General features: G+C 45.0%; 1 protein-coding gene across 3 annotated transcripts in view; it reads right to left on the bottom strand.

Moving 5' to 3' along the window:
- LOC141060782 (uncharacterized) overlaps positions 1-24,173 on the bottom strand; it is a 77,054-nt gene that overhangs the window by 11,739 nt on the left and 41,142 nt on the right. For 2 of the 3 annotated variants that reach the window (XM_073557135.1, XM_073557136.1), the window contains exons 2-3: positions 14,306-14,380; positions 13,175-13,306 (exon numbers count right to left, since the gene is read on the bottom strand). The gene's annotated coding sequence lies outside the window, so the exon portion shown is untranslated. The remainder of the gene's footprint in view (positions 1-13,174; positions 13,307-14,305; positions 14,381-24,173) is intronic. The other variant, XM_073557137.1, reaches the window with a different exon arrangement.

Consider the following 24,173-nt stretch of genomic DNA (forward strand, 5'->3'; position numbering starts at 1 on the left):
CCACAGCACACCGGTCAACTCCATGTCTGCTCTCAAAGTGCCTGGCCGTGTATCCTCCCACAAATGCATTATGGCCTGCCTCTGCTCGCACAGCCGCTCCACCATGTGCAGGGTGGAGTTCCACCTTGTTGCAATGTCGATAATGAGGCGGTGGTTGGGAAGGTGGAGCAATCGCTGCAGCTTCTGCATACGAACGGAGTGTACAGGCAACCGGCGGATGTGCGCGCACAGTATTCGCACCTTCTGGAGCAGGGCTGTTAACTCCGGATAATTTTTGAGGAAGCACTGCACCACCTGGTTCAAGGTGTGAGCCAAGCAAGGTATGTGGCTGAGTTTTGAAAGGGCTATGACTGCCACAAAATTACGCCCGTTATCACTAACTACCTTGCCTGCCTCAAGATGTACACTGCCCAGCCATGACTCAGTTTGTCGCTGAAAGTACTCGGCCAGCACCTCGGCGGTGTGTCTGTCGCCCAAACACATCATCTGCAACACTGCCTGCTGACGCTTTCCACTAGCTGCTCGATAGGGGGACACCTCGTGTGCAACAGTGGCAGCTGCAGATGGAGTGCTCGTACGACTGCGCTCTGTGGACGAGCTTTCGCTTCTGGAGGAGGAGGAGGAGGAGGGTCGAACGCCTACAGCCAACTGTTTCCTATACCGTGGGCTAGGCAGCACTGTCCCACCACCGCTGTCCCCTGTGGACCCTGCATTCACCACATTAACCCAGTGCGCAGTGATGGACACGTAACGGCCCTGGCCATGAAGACTGGACCATGCATCAGTTGTGAGGTGCACCTTTCCGCTCACTGGCTGCTTGAGTGCATGGACAATGCGGTCTTTCACATGATGGTGGAGGGCTGGGATGGCTTTGCGAGAGAAGAAGTGGCGACTGGGTAGGTCATAGCATGGTACTGCATAGGCCATGAGTTCGCGGAAAGCTGCGCTTTCCACCAACCGAAAGGGCATCATCTCAAACGAGATTAGTTTGGCAATGTGGGCGTTCAAACCCAGTGTACGCGGATGAGAGACTGAGTACTTTCTTGACCTACTCATAGTGTCTGGGAGGGTGAGCTGGACTTGAGAGCTGCATATGGTGGAAGTAGCGGTGGACAGGGCGGACTGAGAGAGGGTTCATGATGGTGATGGAGTTGGTGTTCTTTCTGATGGCCTAGAATCAGTCTTTCGTTGATATAACAGTGGGATTCCCTGACTGCTGTGGCCTTGCAACGACACCTCAACATTTGCTGCTGTGCTAACCGGTGGGCTTACAGTGGGGGAAACAACGTAGCGTTGCTGACTACCTTCGTTGTGATCAGTTGCACATGTGGCACTTGAGGTTTGGTGTTGTGTCCACGCTTGCAAGTGCATGCTGGTTAAATGTCTAAGCATGCAACTGGTATTCAAATTTTTCAGGTTTTTCCCTCGGCTAAAGGTCTTTGCGCACTTCTTACAGATAACCTTGGCCTGATCATGAGGATTTTGTTCAAAAAAGTGCCACACTGCACTCTTCCTACTTTGGCAGACATTTTGCGGCCTAGCACACTGTGATCTTTTGACCCTCTGGACAAGCTGTCCAGCAACTCTTTTGATGTTTGGAACCTGTCTTTGGAGTGCTCCGGGCCTGCCAGATAACAGCTGTTGCGATGTCGATGTCTGTTGTGGACACTCCTCATCTGAGCTATTGGAAGCAGCACCCTCTTCCCCCAATGGGGAATCTGGGTCAACAACTGGGTCATCCATCACCTCCTCTTCTATGTCATGTGCACCTTCCTCTGTGTCACCGTGTATGGTGGTATAGTGTGCGGGAAGGGGCACCTGAGTCTCATCAGGGTCAGAATCTGGCTCTGTACACTGCGAGGACAATGTAGTGCTCTGAGTGAATGTACCAGCAGAATCATCCATCAGCGGCTGTGCATCAGTGCACTCCATGTCAGATTCATCTTGGCCTGGGTAATTCACCATTTGACTTGATAATCCAGGCATGGTATGTGAAAACAGCTCCATGGAGTAATCAGTAGTATGGCCTGCGTCATCCTTCAATCTTGGTTGGGGTGAAGGACACAAGGAAAGGTGTGGTTCATGAACATGAGCCTCCAATGACGACTCAGTGCTTTTACTTTTTACAACTGAAGAAGAGGAGGCCATAGAGCTGGAGGCTGAGTCAGCAATGTAAGACAAAACTTTTTCCTGATGCTCTGGCTTTAAAAGCGGTTTGCCAACTCCTAGAAAACTAAGCGTTCGAGGCCTTATGTAGCCAGACGATGACGCAGGCTCAACACCTCCTGCATTCGGTCCTATTTTGCTCTTGCCACTACCATCAGATCCACCACCAACACCATCATTACCAGCTGCCAACCCCCGCCCAATTCCACGGCCTCTTCCACCAGCCTTCCTCATTTTTGGTAGAAATGTAGACAAAATCCAACAAACTATATAGTAATGTAAAACAAGGTACAAGGTGTCTATAGGACAGGGGAGATTTTGAATTTCTGCAGACACTTGTGGACACTGGACACTTTTGGATTGTGTGAGGCCCAATGAATATCTGAGTGCTATGTTACAGGCTCGATGGCACAGCTGTGACCAAAGTGACTAGAGGATAAGGGAGATTTTGAATTTCTGCACACACTTGTGGACACTGGACACTTTTGGATTGTGTGAGGCCCACTGATATCTGAGCGCTATGTGACAGGCTCGATGGCACAGCTGTGCCTGTGACCAAAGTGACTAGAGGATAAGTGAGATTTTGAATTTCAGCAGACACTTGTGGACACTGGACACTTTTGGATTGTGTGAGGCCCAATGAATATCTGAGCGCTATGTGACAGGCTCGATGGCACAGCTGTGACAAAAGTGAAGAGAGGATAAGGGAGATTTTGAATTTCTGCAGACACTTGTGGACACTGGACACTTTTGGATTGTGTGAGGCCCACTGATATCTGAGTGCTATGTGACAGGCTCGATGGCACAGCTGTGACCAAAGTGACTAGAGGATAAGTGAGATTTTGAATTTCAGCAGACACTTGTGGACACTGGACACTTTTGGATTGTGTGAGGCCCAATGAATATCTGAGCGCTATGTGACAGGCTCGATGGCACAGCTGTGACCAAAGTGACTAGAGGATAAGGGAGATTTTGAATTTCTGCACACACTTGTGGACACTGGACACTTTTGGATTGTGTGAGGCCCAATGAATATCTGAGCACTATGTGACAGGCTCGATGGCACAGCTGTGACCAAAGTGACTAGAGGATAAGTGAGATTTTGAATTTCAGCAGACACTTGTGGACACTGGACACTTTTGGATTGTGTGAGGCCCAATGAATATCTGAGCGCTATGTGACAGGCTCGATGGCACAGCTGTGACCAAAGTGACTAGAGGATAAGGGAGATTTTGAATTTCTGCACACACTTGTGGTCACTGGACACTTTTGGATTGTGTGAGGCCCAATGAATATCTGAGCGCTATGTGACAGGCTCGATGGCACAGCTGTGACCAAAGTGACTAGAGGATAAGGGAGATTTTGAATTTCTGCACACATTTGTGGACACTGGACACTTATGGATTGTGTGAGGCCCACTGAATATCACAGCGCTATGTCACAGGCAGAAATTGGCTAGTGTATCACAAACTACAAGGTGTATGTAGAATTGGGCAGAATAGGAATCTCCCTAGAGTGCAGGTCTGTAAGAACGGAACATGTCCTCGTTTTATTCTCACAGAGTGACACACTGATAGCTTCACTGTGGCTGTGATAACAGCCGTTACACGGTACTGTGTGAGGAGCGTACACCGCTGTATGGTGTGAAAAAATGCACGCTCAGTAACTCAGCAGGACAAAAAAAAAAAAAATTGGGATTGCTTTTAAAAAAGCAGTTTGTGGAGCAGTGGGTAAACAGCAATGCAGGAATGTCAGGAAGCCTTAGAAGGCAGCCCAACAACCAACACCACTGATACACCACTATATAGCCTCCACTTGCACTGCACACACAGTGACTGATGTGTTGTACAGGCAAAATCGCTAGCAGCAGAAGCAGTTTTTTTTTCTTCTCAGCAGGACAAAAAAAAAAATTGGGATTGCTTTTAAAAAAGCAGTTTGCGGAGCAGTTGGTAAACAGCAATGCAGGAATGTCAGGAAGCCTTAGAAGGCAGCCCAACAACCAACACCACTGATACACCACTATATAGCCTCCCCTTGCACTGCACACACAGTGACTGGTGTGTTGTACAGGCAAAATCGCTAGCAGCAGAAGCAGTTTTTGGTGTCTTCTTCCCTGCCTAACGCTCTCCCTACAAAATCATCAGCAGCAGCAGCTCTCCCTATTCTGAGATCAGCATGAGTAACATGGCGGTCGGCGTGCACGCCCTTTTATACCCCCTGTGACGCCCCCCAAAGCAAGCCAATCACTTGCATGCCCTTCTGAAAGATGGTGGTGACCCGTGCCTATGTCATCACGTGGCCCTCAGTGTCCGTGGATCCTGATTGGCTGAAAAAGAGCGCAAAATAAAACTTTTGAAACGCGACTTTGGCGCGTAAGTCGCCGACCTCGTGGCCGACCTCATCCTAGGGTCGGGTTTCGTTTCATGAAACCCGACTTTGCCAAAAGTCGGCGACTTTTGAAATTTTTCGACCCGTTTCGCTCAACTCTAAATGTGATGTTTTAGATTTTTTCTGCAATTGCTGGATTTTCATCCATTCTTCCATGGCTCCATAGAATCATAGAATCATAGAATTGTAGAGTTGGAAGGGACCTCCTGGGCCATCTGGTCCAACCCCCTGCTCAAAGCAGGATTCACTAAATCATCCCAGTTAGATGTCTGTCCAGCCTCTGTTTGAAGACTTCCATTGAAGGAGAACTCACCACTTCTCGTGGCAGCCTGTTCCACTCATTGATCACTCTAACTGTCAAAAAGTTTTTTCTAATATCTAATCTGTGTCTCCTCCCATTCAGCTTCATCCCATTGCTTCTAGTCTTTCCTTGTGCAAATGAGAATAAAGTTGATCCTTCTACAATGTAACAGCCCTTTAGATATTTGTAGACAGCTATTAAGTCTCCTCTCAGTCTTCTCTTTTGCAAACTAAACATTCCCAAATCCTGCAACCTTTCCTCATAAGACAGGGTTTGCAGACCGGTCACCATTCTGGTCGCTCTTTTCTGAACTTGCTCCAGTTTGTTGATGTCTTTTTTAAAATGTGGTGCCCAAAATTGGACACAATATTCCAGATGAGGTCTGACCAAAGAGGAGTAGAGGGAAATAATTACTTCACGTGATCTAGACTGTATGCTTCTGTTAATACATCCTAGAATTGCATTTGCCTTTTTTGCTGCTGCATCACACTGTTGACTCATATTCAGTCTGCGATCTATTAGTATACCCAAGTCTTTTTCACATGTGCTGTCACTTAGCCCTATTCCTCCCATTCTATATATGCTTTTTTCATTTTTATTGCCCAGATGTAGTACTTTGCATTTCTCCCTGTTAAAAACCATTCTGTTAGTTGCTGCCCACTTCTCCAGTTTATTTAAATCTTTTTGAATCCTCTCTCTCTCTTCTCTAGTATTAGCTATCCCTCCTAGCTTTGTGTCATCAGTAAATTTAATCAGTTTACCCTCAATTCCTTCATCTAAATCGTTGATAAAGATGTTGAACAATACAGGGCCCAGGACAGAGCCCTGTGGTACCCCACTTGAGACATTCTTCCAACTGGATGTGCAGCCATTTACGACCACTCTTTGGGTCCGATCACTAAGCCAGTTATGAATCCACCTAACAGTTGCCTTGTCCATTCCATACTTAGTCATTTTTTCAATAAGGATTGTATGAGAGACTTTGTCAAATGCTTTGCTGAAGTCAAGATATACTATATCTACAGCATTTCCTTGATCCACCCAATCAGTAATACCATCATAGAAGGAAATTAAATTAGTCTGACATGACTTATTAGTTACAAACCCATGCTGACTTTGTTTAATCACTTCATTCTTATCCAGGTATTGACATACATGTTGTTTAATAATTTGTTCAAAGATCTTTCCTGGTATAGAAGTCAGACTCACCGGCCTATAGTTGCCTGGGTCCACCTTCTTCCCCTTTTTGAAGATAGGAACAACATTTGCTCTTCTCCAGTCTTCTGGCACTTCTCCTGTTCTCCAAGAATTTTCAAAGATTATGGAGAGGGGTTCAAAAATTTCTTCTGCTATCTCCTTCAGTACTCTGGGGTGTAATTCATCTGGACCTGGAGACTTGAATACATTTAGGTTAGCTAAGTGTTTCCTCACTATCTTTCTGTTTATAGATATCCTGGATTCTTCTATTCCCTTAATAGGACAGTGAATAACAGTTGATGTTACATTTCCTTTCTGAGAGAAAACAGATGCAAAATAGGAATTTAAAAGTTCAGCCTTCTCAACATCCTGTCTTACCATTTCATCAATTTCATCCTGTAAAAATCCTATAGCATCTTTGACTTTTCTTTTACTTTTGACATATCCCCAAAATCCTTTATTATTGCTTTTGACATCTCTTGCAAGCCTCAATTCATTTTCAGCTTTAGTAATCTGATTTGTGCCTTGCAGGTTCTGCAGACAGCATTATATTCTTCTTTAGATATGCCTCCTTCTTTCCATTTTATAAACATTTTTTGCTTCCTTTTTAGCATGTGCTTAAGTTCTGTGTTCATTCATCCTGGTTTCCTTAAATGCTTCCTATTCTTCCCTCTTTTCGGAATTGTTAACAACTGTGCTTTGAGAATTTCATTTTTCAAGATTTCCCATCCTTCCTGGACATTTTTGTCTTTAAGGATATCCAGCCATTGGATCCCTCCAATTCTCTTTCTGAATCCCTTAAAATCTGCCTTTCTGAAATCTAACCTTGACGTCTGAGTCTTCACAGGTCTTCCGCCTCTAGTTATCCAAAATTCTAAAATAGCATGGTCGCTACCTCCTAGGGTCCCAGCCACTTTTACCTCCTCAACCATTTCCTCCCTGTTTATAAGGATTAGATCCAAGGTAGCAGTTCCCCTTGTTTTCTCCTTTACCTTTTGGAAGATAAAGTTGTCAGCAAGAGAGGATAAGAATTTCCTTGACCTGTTAGTTTTGCCTGAGAGAGATTCCCAACAAATGTCTGGATAGTTGAAATCTCCCATGACAACTATGTCATATTTTTTGGAGAACTTGGCCATTTGATGCATAAAGAGTTCATCCATATCTTCAGCTTGCACAGGCGGCCTGTAGTAAATGCCTACAATGGTGTCCTTTCCATTGTTCTGTCCTTGTATTCTTACCCAAACAGTTTCCACAGAACTCCCAGTCTCTGAAGCTTCAATCTCTGTGCAGATATACGCATTTCTAACATACAATGCGACACCCCCTCCTCGTTTATCAAGTCTGTTTCTTGCAAATAAGTTGTATCCTTCTAGTCTTGTATTCCAATCATGTGTATTGTCCCACCAAGTTTCAGTGATTCCAATGACATCATATTTCTTTTCCTGTGTTAGTAGTTCCAATTCTCCTTGTTTGTTGCCCATGCTTTGTGCATTAGTATAGAAACATTTTAGTTTGTGATTGGTTTCTCTTTCTCCAATATTTTTTTTAATTAGATTCTTTCGTCTTTGTTCTTCCTTTCCACTTCTAATAGCAGAGTTCTCAGTAGCATTTGTCAGGTGTATGGCTTTTTCTGGTCTTTTGCTTCCCTTCCCATGTTGTTCTAGTTTAAAGCTCTCCTTACAAGTGTAGCAAGGCGACTTCCAAATACCTGCTTTCCAGTCTTCGTAAGGTGCACCCCATCTCTAGCAAGTAGTCCATCGTATAAGTAGTTCACTCCGTGATCCAGAAATCCAAATCGTTGCTGACGGCACCATCGACGTAGCCAGTTGTTCACCTGCAGAATCTTATTCCACCTCCTTGTTCCATGGCCATCCACTGGGAGGATGGAAGAGAAGACCACCTGCGCTCCCAGTTCTTTCACTTTCTTGCCTAAGTCTTCAAAGTCTCTGCAGATGGTTTCCAGGTCGTTTCTTGCGGTGTCATTTGTCCCCACATGTAGTAGCAGGAATGGGTAGTCATCTGTAGGTCTGAAGAGTCCTGATATCCTGTCAGACACATCTTTAATTTTTGCACCTGGAAGACAGCACATTTCTCTTGAAGTTATATCCGGTCTGCAGATAGCGGCCTCTGTTCCTCTCAACAGGGAATCCCCCATGACTACCACTCTCCGTTTCTTCTTCACAACATTTTTCTTTCTCCATCCAGGAGGACTCTGAAGGCGTACAAGGTTGCTGTTTGTTGGCAAAGTCTTATCCTGATGTATTTCTTCATCGTTTTCCTGCGTGAGAGCCTGGTACTGGTTTCTGAGCAGTATGGGTGCTGACTGCCTCCTGATCCTCCTGCTTCTCTGGGTCACATGTCTCCATTCCTCTGTTTCTTCAGGTGCACTTCGAATTTCTTCTCTTTCTGTAACATGAAGAGATAATTCTGCTCTGTCCAAGAACTCTTCACCTTCCTTAATGATCTTCAACGTAGCTAACCTCTCTTCGAGATTTTGCAACTTTTCCTCCAACAGGGTCACAAGCTTGCATTTGTGGCATGTGAAGTTTGGCTTTTCCACTGGTAAATCTGTGAACATGTAGCAAGAAATGCAGCTCACCAAATGGCTCCTGGCCTCTTCCATCTTGAGATTTCTTAAAAAGATGAAAGATGAGCCAAAATTCTCCGATTTCCTCTTTTCAGCTGCAACGGCCAAAACCCAGTGATCGTTGAGCTCGCGGAGACTCTTCACTTATCCCAGAAGGCACTGGGAATATGCAAATGATCTCCTCCAGACTCTTCCCCTGGTTTCTCCGATTTCCTCTTTTCAGCTGCAACGGCCAAAACCCAGTGATCGTTGAGCTCGCGGAGACTCTTCACTTATCCCAGAAGGCACTGGGAATATGCAAATGATCTCCTCAAGACTCTTCCCCTGGTTTCCACGGCTCAGTAAACCAGCATGAAGCTTCCGTGCACCGTGCCCTCATCTAAAGCATTTCTTAATCTGGTGAGCTGATGATAGCTTTGTTCCTTTTCACACACTTAGAGACCCCATTTTCCTGTAGCGTGCCAGAGCGCAGAATATGAGTACTTTGCCCCACGGCTACCATCCCGTGCCACGTTACAAGCATTTTCTAGATGGTCTTGTCTAAGGGTTTAATTTCCTGCTCATTTATTTCATTTTTGCCTGTTGGACAGTTAAGTGTAGGAGCTTAGCTAAGGAGGTGTTAACCATAAAGATGATCGAACCTTCTGAAATTCGCAACATACATCAAATTTTTCCTCAGAAATTTAATTTGCAGAAAATAATCCTGATGCGAGTCCCAGGTAGAGCAGTTATTCTGAAAAGATATGTCTAACACTCCAAGGTCCAAGGTCTCCTAGGAGTGTATATGTAATAACATGCAGGAGAGGTATATGTCACCACGGAGCAGGCAGACCAACAGTAAAAGGGGAGGTTTATTTACAGAGGATAATACTGGTAAAACATACAGTTTAACAGAGAATATGATGCGATAAAATTATATCAGCAGCAGAGAGAGACATAAACAGGGTTCAAACAGTAGAAAAGTTATTCTCCTATGAGACAAACTTATCAGTCCTCAGGGGCCTTGATTGGAGAGATCACTCTTGTCCAGCGTTGGCACCAAGGCACCAGCGGTGCTTGCTGTCCTCTGTCTCTGGGGTCCTTAATATAGTCCAGCTGTAGTATGAGGGGTTAACGGGGGAGCCAAAGGGGTATGTGTTGTGAGCTCATCTGTTCATTCTTCTTTTGTGTCCAAGGATCTCCCTCTTCTGGTGAAGGAAGGTAGTGAGGATGATTTGGATGAAAGAAACCAAACACCTGATCAGGTGGATCGTGACTGGGTAACGGGAACTACAGACTGGATATAAGGCAGCCGACGCCCTTCTGAGTCGCTGGTGATTTCTCTGCTGGATTCTTGGAGACCAGTCTGATTCCTGCTTCCCAAAGATAAGTTTTTGCTCTGCTATTGAACTTATTAGTTTTGGTTTTGTTTTCCTTGTTTTTTGTGTTCAGCCATCCCCGGCCGGGGGTGTGCTGGATTCTTTTTCCTTGATCAGTGTTCTCTTTTGCTCTGCTTCCAGAATATTCTGAGTGCTGATATAGGGTTTGAAGTCTAGTGACTTCAGGGTCCTTTTTGCTTATCAGTTGTGTTGGTAGTATTTTTTGGCAGGGTTTTCTCGGATTGCAGACAGCAGCTTTTCTGTCCTGTCCTTTTTAGTTAGCTTGGGCCCCATCGTTTGCTCAACCTATCTTTCTATCTGTGTTAGTGTTTTCATCTTGCTTCACCGTCATTATATGTTGGGGGCTGCCTATTGCTTTGGGGTCTGCTCTGGGGCAGTCAGTTTTTCTCTTTTCTCTCTTTAGGCTTGTGTAGATCTCCGGCTGTGACGAGGTGTCTAGGATCACCGTAGGAACACTCCACGGCTACTGCTAGTTGTGTGATAGGATCAGGGGTCTGCAATCCGCTAGTTTCCAACCTCTCTGATTTTCTGGGCTGAGCTTGTGTTTTGTTTTTTCCTCCTCGGTGACTCAATCATAACAGGTATGTGGCTGATGAAATCCCCCTGTGCTCCAAGTCCTTCTGTCTGATACGACAGCGGTGTTCTCCCACCGAGGTCAGGGGCTCTGCCTTACACAGCCTCTCTTTGCAGGTCACTGTCCCGTCACTGAACGCCCCTTTGTCACTGGGGAGCATCTCAGCACATAACCCGGTCTCTCTGTGGGGTAGCTTCGGGGTGAGGTACGCAGTCTCTCTGGGGGGCAAAGTCTCATCAAGGAGGGGAGTCAGCAGCCTTCCTGGCAGTGCAGTAACAGGCTTCTCGTACTCAATGCCCACCACCTGTGTCTGCGGTCCCTCTGACTCCAGAGACGGCACCTGTCTCCTCTCTCTTCCTGCGTCAGCATCAGCGTCCTCTCTCCTCTGGTCTCTGCGCTGCTCTGCAGAAAGCGCGTGCAGTTTTCCCGCTCCCAGTCCTGTCCCCTTCCTGTTCCTGGTTACGGTCCAGTCCCCTAAAGCGCACCCTGGGGAACCTAATGCCCTGCTTAGTGGTTCCAGGCACGGAGCTGGAAAGGCAACTCTCCTTCGGTGCTTCACCCCCTTACATTTACAACTCATTTTAATGGCTACTTTTAATGGCTTTAATGCAAAGATAGCCTCCTTAATTGGAAAGAGAGCAAAATCAAGAAATAGATGGTGTTGATCTGGCATTTAGAAGGAATAGTGAGAGGAGAAAGCAGAAGAGTAAAGTATGTAAAATGATTATTGACAGTTTTTCACTCGAACTTGCACATTTCAGGAAGTTTTACTCAAATTTGATTTTTGCATCAAATTAATTTGATCATCTCCAGTCATCAATCTTTTTTTCCTATTTATTTTTTTCTCTTTTTACAGGGAATGTTCTCTGTGTCTTTCAGGAGCTCAGAAATATCCATCTTCTATCCTTTATCTGAATGTAAGACAACTGGCTGCAGCAGGAGCCTCCCCCTTCTGCAGTAGAACAAAAAGATTAAGTCCCTCCTTAGCTAGTCCACCACTTAATTGGTCTGCATTACAACAGAAGAGATGAGCAAGAGACTTTCCTGATAATCAGGATGTAGAAAATGATGCAGACTGACAAACAGGGAAGGCAATAATGAACTCTTTGACTTATCCTACTGTATGGGCATACACAGGAACACGTCACTCGTATGGGTCCATTGTTAAAAACATACACTGTGCTGTATACTTTTTGCTGCATGCATGGAATTGTGCAGACTACAAAATTATTGCGCTCATTTTTTGTGCTATACCAGCTTCACAAAGCCGAAAAGTGTCTGTGTTGGCAGTTAAGATAATGGAACATTATGGACACATTTAGCAGACAGATAAAAAGCATGAATAAAATCTAGAATAAGCGTGATAATATTTTGGACACTTTTCAAACACTTCTAGGAATAAGTTTCTGTAAGGAGTGCTGGAATGAATGTGTCTCATGGATTTATGTCTTTTTACATCAATTAAGTAATTTGCTTTCAAGACCTGGTGGGGGCATCACAACACATTAGGAGACCCCAATCAGAGGACTATAAAACATCCGGACTCCTTATCTATGTACTGGTCCAATATTTATGTTTCTCCCTCTCCCATATTGATAGTTCCACTTCACGTCACTTGTCTTATCTATTACATTTTTTCTGTGTTGTATTGTGCATAAATATGTGACTTTTCAGATTTTGTATTAGTTCAGCCTGAAGAAGAGACCTGAGTAGTCTCGAAAGCTTGCAATGTGTTACCATCTTTTCAGTTAGCCATTAAAAGGTATCAACCACTGAGGACTCTCAATTCTGAATATTTTTGTAAGGTTTTAGGAAGGTTTTGCACCATGAAGTATTAGAATTCGTCAACCACAAGCTGTCTCATTATAATAGCTGTAAAAAAGAAGTTGGCTAACAACCAAAAATGTAAGCAAAAATATACCCAAAGACCTTTTAATTCCATTTCTTGACCATTCTATACTCAACTGTGCTTGTCAAAAATTCATTTCAGGATATTTTCTATATTGATCTGGTCTGATGGAATTTACAACCAAGCGTTGAAATGACTGTGAGGGGGAGGCATCTCTCATATGGCACGGTTCTGGTCTGTCACAAAGTCGGAGAAAACTACCCATATTGTGGGACCAACTGACTGGGTTTTGCATTTTAATAAAGGGTAATATATTTGGGCATTGCTTCCATTAGGTTGTTTCATTAAAATGTAAAAGCAAAGGCCTTAATGAGGGGCATGCTGGAGTCAGACGCTCCTGATTCATGAAGCGGTACACTCTTCATAAATAAGGATCATCTGATGGGCAGTGTACACCACCATGTGCTATGCCAGAAATCTCACTCCAGTTAAGTACTGGAGTGAGATTTCTGGTGTACAGAACACCACAGCTCATCATGAATTAGACTCAACACATCCCCCACTCGTTTCGGTGGAGCTGGGAGAAACTAAAGACTTTGCAAGTTGCAAAATTTAGGCGTGATTTGCACTTAAACTGTGCAACTTTTCTAAGCTTTTACACTAGAATTCTACCTTGAAAGTGTTGATGAACTAGGCCCATGTTTTTTGAATCCATAAATAGCAAGGCACTTACCTTTTATCACGTCTTAGCTTTATTAACTTTTTGGGGGGTCATTTTTTGGTTCCGGGGCTTTTCCATCATTTACATCTTGTCTTGGACCATTCGTTTGTTTCCGTTTCAGACTATTCAATAATTGCCGACTGACTGAAATGATAAAAGAACTTTGGTTGATGCAAGAGTCTTAGTGGAATTGTTAGAGATAATGTAACCATCACTTCCACAATTTCATAGTATTATGACTCAGACGTTCGGTTTATCTTTCAGTATCTATTTTGATTTACTTTCTTACACCAAATCTACAGTTAATTGCACAGTTCTTTTTTTCAGGGTTCACATTTCATTTCTTACATTTCAGATTGGAGAACGGTTACAAAGAGTGTCTGTCTGGAAGACTCATCCGTAAGCTTGCGAGCAGGGCCCTCATTCCTCTTGGTATCTGTTTTGATCTATGTGATTATTGTTATGCTGTAATGTCTATTGTCTGTACAAATCCCCTCTAAAATGTGAAGTGCTGCGGAATATGTTGGCGCTATAGAAATAAAATTATTATTATTATTATTATCCTGCATTTCACAAACATAACATTGACTTGATCATGGCCTGTGCGGTGCTTAACTTTCCCTGTGGTGGCGCTGCAGGGAAGCTGAACACTTACTAACAGATTGCCTGATAGATTACAGCTGATCACAAGAAGTCCCAGAATAGAGGTACGTGATAAATGGCTCATTGTCAATGACTTCAATGACTCAAATTTCCAACCAACATGTTATAACTAGTGATGAGCGAGCGTACTGGGATAAGGTGTCATCCAAGCATGCTCGGGTGCTAACCCAGTGTCTTCGGCGTGCTCAAATAATATGTTAGAGTCACCATGGTTGCATGTCTCCCGATTGTTCGACAGCCGCAACACATGCAGGGTTTGCCTAACAGCCACGCATGTGTTGCAGCTGTCAAACAGCCACGAGACATGCAACTGCGAGGACTAGAACATAGTATTCAAGCACACCAAAGACACTCGTTTAGCACCCGAGCATGCTCGTATACCATCTTATCCCAGCACACTCGCTTATTGTAACGTATAGTAAAAGGTTAATTAAAAAGTAGAGATTCGATTTTCATAACTTGGAAGCCTATTTTACTTACAAGAGGTGATTTTAGCTGTTGTCTTCACGTTCTTTTTGCCCATTTTTTTAATAATATTCCAAAACCAAAATGTAGCTGCAAAAAAAGTCAATAAATACGTAATTGTTATAACTATTATAAATTGTCACATTATAAACATCACTCCTGCGTTTTTTTCTTTTATTCTCCCTTCTGTATGTATGTTCCTTGCCTGAAGTAGAATATCTACCAGCCGCTGATTTCTTCTGTTCATGGTGCCTCTCCGGTTGTCTTCTGTTGGTTGTAACTAGCCGGAGCACTTCAGTTTTGGCTGGGTAGACCGGATGTCACTCAAAGAAAGTCCATGAGAGCAAGAATGAGGCTTTCATAGAGCTCGAGACAGTTAGCTATGGCTTCCGGTTAGTCAGAACTACAGTCACCAAATGGTGGAACGAGACAACAGCTGCGTCGGGAAGAGCAAAAGATGGCGGCTGGTAAGATTATTACTAGGATCAGGGAACAGACATTAGTGATACCACGCCAATGATAAAATAAAAAGAATAAACATTGAAAATGTCTGAAAAATGGTAAAGCTCAATTAAAGAATTGAACACATAATTTAAAAAAAATGCTGGAGTAGTGCTTTAAATAAATACACATTAAAATATAAGTTATGTTCACAAATTTTCATGAATCTAATAACATTGTATGGATACATCTTTGTCATCTATCATATGGATGGAACCACAATAGTTAGTACATAGCCCAAACGCTGAGGTGTTCACTTCCATGCCATCTAGCTCTACAATGTGGCTTCTCCTTTGTGCAGAAAATTTTAACTTTTGAACCAATAATTGTCAATCAAACAAAAAGAAGCTGGATATGTAGATTAAGTTACTGTTAATAGGTACAGAGACCCCTTCTCTCTTTGGTATATTACCTGCAGTCAGCGTCGGACTGGAGCACCTTGGGCCCACCAGAGAAAATCATTCTTGGGGCCCACTATGTAGCTACATAGAAATAAATACAAGACCACCAATTGTGCGGTAAAACACGCTAATATCAGGGTATAGTATAAGATAGTACATGTCTTAATTATGTAGCAGGGGTTGGGGTAGAATCATAGAATCAAAGAGGGGTAGCCCCCTCATAGAATATAATATAGCCCCCTCATAGAATACAATGTAGCCCCCCTTCATAAAATATAATGCAGCCCCCTCTCATAGAATATAATGCAGCACCCCACAAAATATAATGCAACACGCTCATAAGGTATAACGCAGTCCCCACCATAGAATATAATGTAGCACCCTCATAGGGTATAATGCAGCTCCGCTCATATAGTATAATGCAGCCCCACCACAGAACATAATGCAGCCCCCCTCATATAGTATGATGTAGCCCCCTGAGAGAATAATGCAGCCCCACCACAGAATATAATGAAGCCCCCCATAGAGTATACTGTAGCCCCCTCATATAGTATGATGTAGCCCCCCAGAATATAATGTAGTCCCCTGAGAATAATGCAGTCCCACCACAGAATATAATGTAGCCCCCTCATAAAGTAGAATGCAGCCCCTCTCCACCCCCATCATTGTTCTCAACACCACCTCCATCATTGCCTTCTCCCCCACCACCCCTATCATTCTCTCTCACCACCCCAACACTGCCCATTCCACCACCTCAATCATTGCCTCCTCCCCCACCACCATCATTGTCCATTTCATCACCTCCATCATTGCCTCCCCCACCACCATCATTGCCCATCACCTCCATCATTGCCTCCCACCATCGCCATCATTGCCCATCACCTCCTTCATTGCCTCCCCCACCATCATTGCCTATCACCTCCATCATTGCCTCGCCCACCACCATCATTGGCCATCACCTCCATCATTGCCTCCCCCAACATCATTGCCCATCACCTCCATCATTGCCTCCCCATCGCCATCATTGCCCATCACCTCCATCATTGCCTCCCCCATCGCCATCATTGCCTATCACCTCCACCATTGCCTCCCACCATCATTGCCTATCACCTCCATCATTGCCTCCCCCACCATCATTGCCCATCACCTCCATCATTGCCTCCCCCACCATCATTGTCCATCACCGCCATTATTGCCTCCCCCACCATCATTGCCCATCACCTCCATCATTGCCTCCCCCCACCATCATTGTCTGTCACCTCCATCATTGTCTCCCCTCACCACCATCATTGCCTATTACCTTCATCATTGCCTCCCCCCACCAATATCATTGTCCTTCCCCACCACCCCTCTCTCACACACACAAAGCACCGCATCACTCTCTCACACTCACACACAAAGCACCGCACCACATACACACACGCAGACACACAGCACAGCTCACCTCCCCGCAGCCGCAGCACATCCCGGCAGCCTCTTCCTCGCTGGCAGCTTTCTGTCTGAGACAGCTTGCTGGATGATGCTATCATCCAGCTGGGCTGTCTCAGACAGGAAGTGCTGGGCAGGAAGCACGACGCCGGGATGTGCTGTGCTGTGTGTCTGTGTGCCTGCGTGTGTGTATGTGGTGTGGTGCTTTGTGTGTGTGTGGTGCGGTGGTGGGGCTTTACATGTGGGCAGTGTTAGCTGCAGCCTGCGGCTCTCGCTGCCTGCTATTAAAGAGAAATGGTATTCACGCCAGTCAACAGCCATAGGGGCATGGGGACGTGTGTATATTCATTTCGCTTTAGCAGCAGGCAGCGTTAGCCACAGACTGCCGCTAACACTGACCGCATGTGAAGCCCCACCACCGCTATGCTGGCACAGGGCGGGCCCCCTTGACTCAGGGGCCCCATAGCCACTGGCTGGGGGCCCCTGGAGCAGTGGGGGTCCTTGGAGCAGAGGGGGCCCTAGGCAGCTGCTGGCCAGTGTGCCAGCAGGTGTCAGTGCCTGGGCCCACCGGAGAATCCTCCGGTTCTCCAGTGGGCCAGTCCGAGCCTGCCTCCAGTATTTTACTAAAGAACCCTCATCTATGCCACTCTTTGTTTTTCATCATCCCTGAATGCTGCTGCTTATGTAATGTTCACTAAACAATTTGTATTGACACACTAGTCCAAAAATTTTTTAGATCCCAATATACATTAATGTATAAATCCAACGATTTCTGGAGGATTGGCTAATAGAGATGAGTAAATTGAATCAAAGCAAATCGTAATTGTGTAGAATTTTTTGGAATTCACTGAACATTCAGTGAATTCAAATAATTTGCTATTTGATTACTGATAATCACCAAAAAGCCCTCAATCATTCTACACAAAGTACAATATTGAGTCAGGCAGAGAAGACTCACATGATCTAGGCGCAGAACATCACAAGGTATAGCACAACCAATCAGGAGGAACTTGTTTAGCCTATATAAAAGCTGAAGCAGGAAATGCAGAAGACAATTTAAGGGGGATTCTGGATAGTGAGAGAACGTCACAGTTCAGCAACAGATATAGGAAGAGTAAACCACAAAACAATAAACACAAACTACATATAGTGTGTGCGACAGCACAACGGTGAAGAATGTATACCATCCGTTTATTCATAGCCATTGAGATCACTTTTATTTTACTAAAGTTGTGTTTGAATTAAAGAGCTTGAAAGGAGTTTTAAGCCTAGGAGTCCTAGGAGACCTCGGAGTTTTATACATATCTCTTGAGGGCAATTGGAGTACTGGTGATTCATGAAGAATTGATTTTCCATTAATCCAACTTTTTAGAAATATCTAGTGAAGCTGGTGAATCTAAATTTCATATGATTCGCTAATCTCTTCCTGCTGACCTCCTGATGTGTATGAGGACTCCTGAATTTTATCTGTTGGGGAAAGAATTATCAGGCAGTTGGAATTTCAACGCCTAATCCTTTTGTTTTCAGACAAAATAAGCTGGTGCTAGAGATGTCTCACAGTGGCTTTATACTCTCTCCTCTTCGAAAAGACATCAATACTCGACTTCGAACGATAGCTGGAGGCCAAACTGATGTTTTTTCTCATGTGTATGGCCAGATTAAGAAAAATGTGATGGCTGCTGAGGTAAAAATTTGCATTCTTTAAATTTGAACCTCAAAAAAATTTTTCTATTTTTTTTTTATAAAACAGTTATGAATTTATTAGCTTTTTATTGCTTTGGAAGTTTGTAATGAGTCTCATGTTGGCAATAAACCTCATTGAACCCAAGGTAACCCATGCTGGAAAAAGTATGAGTCATTGGACATGGTATCCAATAAACTTTATACCAGACTACTTGCACTCCTGTAGGTGTAGGATCCAAAGCTTCTTATTATCCAAAAAAGGTTTTTATTATTTCTCAAGAAAAAGCACATACAACGGGTTTCAACAGTATAAAATGTCTTCCTCAGGTATATTGTGATAAGATCTTATAATAAGAAGCCTTGGATCCTACACCTACGGGAGCGCAAATAGCCTGGTATAAAGTTTATTCGATAACATTCCTATGGTTACTTGATCTGAGTGACATACTAGCTACCAAGGATTTGCAGCATACCGACCACAGAAGAAATCCACCTTTGAACACCTAATGGTGCTAAGTGACCTATATGCAAGATATTAAGATTTATAAAAGGTGAGTGCCACCTATATTCGCCTAAGATCTAATTATACATTTACATTTAGATCGGTGCGCTTTCTTCCTTTCCTTCCCTTTTACCAGAAACTTCATTGGACTTGGTGTCCTTAGTTACCCTCTGGCCCCGATTCATTGTTGTCAAGGGCAATACCACTGCCTGAACAAACCTTTTTGAAATTAAAATTAAGTAGTCCTTTTGTAAAATAAAAGTAACTTACAGTCTGATTCACCTACCGCACCATTACATCGATGTTGATGATGAATCTCCAGGTCTCGCTTGACATTGTTAAACCACTTGAGACCTGGAGCTAATCAGCATCCGCTATTGAGCTACACTCTCTTTTCTTCTGCTTGTCTGAGCTTTGTCTAAAGGAAGTGAGAGCGGACAACTCCTTTAAATATCAAGTGCCCTGTTGGCCATTTTTTGACATATCTTACAAGTTCAATAAACTATTTATAATTGCTAAGCAATGGCTGAGTAATTTTTATATCAGTGGGCTGAAAAAGTTTTCAAAAAGGGGGAAAAACAATCTGGAAATTACGGTATATCAAATGACAGTTCACACATGGGTAAAAATCAATTTTGACAATGTACGCTTTTTTTCGAGTTGTAGATAGGAACATGGACGTGTAGTCTACAGACTGGAGTAGGAAAGATAAGTACTTCCTTTTCAGTGTTTTATTTATTGAAATTTGCCAGTTACATCAAAAAGAAAGCAGTCAACAATGTAGCTTAAGAAATTATTATATAACCTACAAATTCCACTTTTCGGGAGTTAAACAAGTGATCTGAAATATCAATACATGGCAAAAAACTATTGATATACAGAGGTTTAAGGACAACAACAACCTTAAAGGAACTTCCAGTAGCAAGATATATCTGGGTTCAAATCCGGGTTCCTTCCATCCACACGCCCTGGCTACATCACATATGCCATCATGTCAAACAAAGATGAAAAAAAATCAGTATAGGGAGTAAAGGGACAGGAGGTCAAACAGAGAAAGGAGGAAGTTGGAAGATAGGGGTATGTTGTGATAGAGTCACCGTAGGAGGCAGACACAAAAATAGAAGCTACGTCCAGAAAACCAGAGAAGTTGGCAACTATCAGATTGCAGACCCCTGAACCTATCAACACATCTAGCAGTAGCCGTGGGGGGTTCCTACGGTGCCCTAGACCCCTCGATCACAGACGGAGAGCTAAATAGCCTAAAGACAGAAAAGGAAATCTAAACTGCCCCAGAGCAGACCCCAAAGTAAAAGGCAGCCCCCAACATATAATGACGGTGAAGCAAGATGAAAAAACACTCACAAAGATAGAAAGATAGGCTGAGCAAACGATGGGGCCCAAGCTAACTAAACAGGACAGGAAAGGAAGGTTGCTGTCTGCAATCTGCCAAAACCCTATCAAAGGCATAAGCCAACAGGCTGATATGGAAAAAGACCCTGAAGCAGCTAGGCTTCAAAAACTATATCAGCACTCAGGTATTTTCTGAAGACAGAGCTAAAGGAATTCAGCTCACCCCAGCAGGGAATGGCAGAAATCCAGAAAAACAAAGCAAAACAAAGTCAAAGCACAAATGCAAAAAGTTGAGCAGAAAACTTAGCTTTAGAAGAGCAGGAATTCAGACTGGTCTCCAAGGATCCCTCAGAGTAATCACCCGCAGGGCAGAAGGGCGTCGGCGGCCTTATATCCAGTCAGTAACTCCACTCAGCCAGTCATCATCATTAGTCTCAGGTGCTTGATAATCAGGCTCACTACCTTTCTTTACCAGAAGAGGGAGTTCATCGGGCCTCAGTGGTGGAGGGGAAAATGAACTCACAACAGGGGTAAGATATAGGGGCAGTAGGGGGAGGGGGGTAGAGAGGAGCACTAGGCAACAAGGATTCTGTCTACACTGATAGAACCGAACAAGGAGGCCACTATAGCCTTATTAGTTTTTACTAATGGATCTAAATCGGGTCCATGGGTGCCATATTCTTTCAAAAACTGAAAGAGAGCCATTCACCAGGGCAGCTAGTTTGGCTACCTGATATAGCATGTCTACCTTTCCCTGTAGTTGGGAAATAGATGGAATAGCAGTTGTCTTCCAGTTCATATGTATCAGAAGTTTCGCTGCTGAAAGAATGTGTTGAGTCAACAGAGCGGTATTCTTATGTCCAGTCGGTGACAGGAAATTTAAGAGCACTATCTCCGGTGTCAATGTAAGCTTTTTGCCCACAATTTTACCGATATAATCCTCTACCAGGTGCCAGAACTGCAGCAAGGGTGGACAAGACCACCACATATGTAAGTTCCCTCCGAGTCCCAGCATCTCGAGCACCTAATAGAAGACCCAATCCGCCAATGAGTATTTTGTTTTGGTGTTATATACCATCTGGCGACTATTTTAAAAGAATTCTCTTGTGCTCTAACGCACTGTGATGGGCCATGAGAAAAATTATAAATGTGTGATATTTGGTTTGGGGTAAACTTGTATCCCAAATCCTTTTCCCAGTTTGTTATTGTTACGGAGTGTGTTACGGATGACAAAAATAAAGAGAGCAACACGGAGTGAACCCTCTGGGTCACGGCTCCAGAGCCCCTGCGGACGAGCTGGACCAGGTGGAGCCACCCCCTATACAGGGAGTGTTAGGGGCAGGCCCACAAGGGATGGAACCGTGACAGCCGGAGCCAAAGGGACGACTGGGTGAGCACCAGGGGAACTAGGGTGGAGAGTCAGTGGAGCAGCGGTACGGGAGAACAGTGGTAGGAGCCAGAAGGACGCAGAGACTTGGAGGGTTAGAAGCAGGTAGGGGCTGGAGGCTGCAAGAGAGAGAGAGAGTAAGAGAGGGCACGGACAAGGAGTTCACAGGGGAGCAGCACACCGGGAAGATGGCAGGGAAAACAGGACAGCCAGAGGGGCGAACCCAGAGAGAGAACAGCAGAAGAAACCTAACTAAACGGGGCTAGGAGATGCAGCGTAGCAGGGCCTGAGAGCGTACAGAGCGCTGGCCAAAAGGACAGCAGCCCGGGAACGATTCACAGGCGTCTTACCTGGGGAGACGCCTGCCAGAAATAGGCGATGGGCGCCGCCATGTTGGGGGCGGAGCCACCGCGTCACATGGCGCCGTCAGAGCTCCGGCCAGAGGAGCGTGGGAGCGACGTCGGGGAGGCCGGAGGTCAGCAGCGGGGACGCGTCGGGGAGCGGGTGCGCGCCGGGAGGTGCGCACAGGACCCTGCAGGTGAGTATCAGCGGCGGCCGTGACAGTACCCCTCCCTCTACTCCCTCCTCTCCTAAGGTTGTCGAGAAATCGTTTCATGATCCGAGGAGCATTAATGTTTTCTCGAGGTTCCCAGGACCTCTCCTCAGGGCCGAAACCCTTCCAATCGACCAAAAACAAAGTTCGACCTCTAACAGTCTTAGTGGCGAGTATATCTTTAACCCCAAAGGTATTATCAGAACTGCTGGGTTGGAAATTTTGCGAAGCGGTTGAGTGGTAGTGATTAAATACCGCAGGCTTGAGGAGGGATACATGAAAAACATTGGGAATTCTTAGCGAGACAGGCAATTTTAGAATCTCAAAAGGACCGATGAAACGTGGACCCAACTTATAGGAAGGAACCTTTAGTCTGATATGCCGTGAGGAAAGCCAGACCCTCTCCCCAGGGGAGTACGGAGGAGCATCTAAACGTCTCTTATCGGCGTAATCCTTCATTTTGCGACTGGCTCTCTCAAGGGCCTCCCTGGTGTCCCTCCAAATCTGGGAGAAATCTATCGACACAGCATCCGCCGCCGGTACACCCAAGGTGGGGGAAACGGGAAGGGGAATGCCGGGATGTTGACCAAAAACCACAAAAAAAGGGGGACTTGGTAGGGGCTTCACTGTGGTGATTATTGTACGCGAATTCAGCCCATGGAAGAAGAGAAACCCAGTCATCTTGGTGCGTGTTAGAAAAATGCCGAAGGTATGAAGTCAGGACTTGATTGACCCGTTCCACTTGTCTGTTAGACTGGGGATGATAGGCTGATGAAAATTCCAGAGTTATCTTCATCAATCCGCAGAGAACTCGCCAGAATCGAGAGGTGAATTGGACTCCTCTGTCCGAGACAACGTGCTGAGGAAAGCCATGGAGACGGAAGACTTGGAGCAAGAAAATCTTCGCCAACTCGGGGGCAGAAGGCAGACCAGACAAGGGAACAAAGTGAGCCATTTTTGAAAACCGATCCACGACCACTAAGATAACCGAACACCTCGAGGACTCTGGCAGATTAGTGATGAAGTCCATAGCTATGTGGGTCCAAGGAGTCGTGGGTGCGAGTAATGGGTGTAGGAGCCCATAAGGTCGGGATCGAGGAACCTTGTTCCTGGCACACGAAGGACAGGAAGCGATGAAGTCCAGGACGTCTTGGCGAAGCGATGGCCACCAATAATGTCGAGAGACGAGATAGAGAGTCTTCCTTATTCCAGCGTGTCCAGAAAATTTAGATGAGTGCCCCTAGTGTAAGACCCTAGCCTTGTCCCTACCCGGAACGAAGGTCTTACCGGGTGGTGGAGAAAGTATGCTTAGGGGAGCCACAGTGATAATCTTAGCTGGATTGATGATGTGTGCTGGGTCATCTTCACTGTCCACAGGCGAAAAGGACCGAGACAGGGCATCAGCCTTGACGTTCTTATTCCCTGGCCGGAAGTGGAGCTGAAAATCAAAGCGCCCGAAGAACAAGGACCATCTAGCTTGACGCGGGTTAAGCCTTTGGGCGGTCTGAACATAAGCCAAATTCCTATGATCCGTGAATATGGTAAACGGATGGACAGCTCCTTCAAGAAGATGGCGCCACTCTTCAAGGGCGAGTTTAATGGCCAGTAGTTCTCTGTCTCCGATAGCATAATTACGTTCTTGGGCGGAGAAAACCTTGGAGAAGAACCCACATGTGACCACGCATCCAGAGGAGGTTTTTTGTAGAAGAACGGCTCCTGCACCCACAGATGAGGCATCAACCTCCAGAAAAAATGGCCTACTGGCATCTGGACGGTGGAGTACTGGGGCTTTAGCGAATTCCTGCTTTAAATCTTTAAAAGCGGCTTCAGCCTCCCGTGGCCAGGAGTGGAGATTAACACCTTTGCGGGTGAGAGCAGAGATAGGCTTGACTAGGGAGGAAAAATGCGGAATGAATTGCCTGTAAAAATTGGCGAAGCCCAAAAAACGCTGGATTGCCTTCACTCCTTGGGGACGCGGCCACTTGAGAACGGCAGAGACCTTTTCAGGATCCATCTCCAAGCCAGTGCTCGAAACGATGTAGCCAAGGAACGGTAGCGAGTAGAGTTGAGCGACTTTT

Source organism: Dendrobates tinctorius, unplaced genomic scaffold (genome assembly GCF_039654945.1).
Source record: "Dendrobates tinctorius isolate UK_male_01 unplaced genomic scaffold, ASM3965494v1 ptg000245l, whole genome shotgun sequence".
Classification (NCBI taxonomy): domain Eukaryota; kingdom Metazoa; phylum Chordata; class Amphibia; order Anura; family Dendrobatidae; genus Dendrobates; species Dendrobates tinctorius.